The sequence below is a fragment of the Sarcophilus harrisii genome, chromosome X (assembly GCF_902635505.1).
Source record: "Sarcophilus harrisii chromosome X, mSarHar1.11, whole genome shotgun sequence".
Classification (NCBI taxonomy): Eukaryota; Metazoa; Chordata; class Mammalia; order Dasyuromorphia; family Dasyuridae; genus Sarcophilus; species Sarcophilus harrisii.
This window is the reverse complement of record NC_045432.1, coordinates 1,754,991-1,756,197: the sequence shown is the minus strand read 5'-3', so window position 1 is coordinate 1,756,197 and position 1,207 is coordinate 1,754,991.

Below are 1,207 nucleotides of genomic sequence, written 5' to 3'. Positions count from 1 at the left end.
GAAATAAATATCCCTTGGCCCAAGCACTGCTTTTACATTCAGAGGGCTTGGGTGTCAATTCTTGTTTTACCTGTATTTTTATGTGAATTTGGGAAAGAGATTTAACCATTTCTATGTAAAATGAGGTTGGGGTGACCACTTAAGGGGTCTTTCAGATCCTACCCTTTATGATTCTAAGTGTCTACTATGTGCAAGGTAGATCCTGGCCCCAAGAAGAGAAGTGGTACAGGACCAACTTTCACAGGGGGTCGGAGGGGAGGAAGAGGAAGTATAACTTTTATTGAGAAAATAAGAAAGTTTTGTGGTTTAAAGACAGGTAGGAGCAGTGCCAAAGAAGAGATCTGTTTCAAGGGAGGAGAAAATTTAGATGAAGCTAGAGCCGGTTTCAGATAAGTTTCATCTGGAAAGAAGGGGCTTCCACAGACAGAGATGGAAAAGATTAAATACACTGTGGAAATAGAGAATCGATTAGGGTTGGAGACAGAACAGCAGGATCAGGAGCAACACATAGTTTTCCGGTTTGACTGGAATGGAGACTTGGAAGGTACCTAGTGGCTAACTGGTACCTTTAACTATTAGTCCAATTAGTTTTAAAGGTTTTCAGATCTTTAAAATGTACACTGAACTTTTGCATGGCACGAATAGTTAGAACATTTTTCCTTTCATCAGTGTACATTTTGCTTTGTTACCTCTCTCACCTGTTGTTGCTAGGGTCAAGCAAAATTAGTCCAATTGTTTCCCATGACACTTCTTGAGAAACTTAAAGATAACAGTTGTATGTACTCTGTCTCTTTACACACAGTTTCCATGAACCATCTCCAACCTATGTATCCTCAGTTCCTCCAAACAGTCTTCATAAAGTCCTTGAATACCTTCCCATAGTGCTTTTCTTTGGACATACATCAGTTTGTGAAAGGCCCTTGAGGAAGCACAATCAGTGAATTTACTCTCTCTCTCTCTCTCTCCCCTAGGAAAATTATACAGCAGAAAAGAAAGTAGAGGAAAGAGTGGAAGGTGAGGCAGAATCCCTGTTGGAGCTAGAGGGATTTTTATCTACTAAAAGCTAGCAAACTGCTTGAAGAACCTGACTGTGTAGGTCACAAGTGAGTACCTACCTCTGCTTTTCACTTCTCTGTAAGTTGGGAGAACGGGACCGAGGATGGTGAGGATTGTGGAGTTAGTGAAGCCTGTTGTCCGGTCTTGTCTT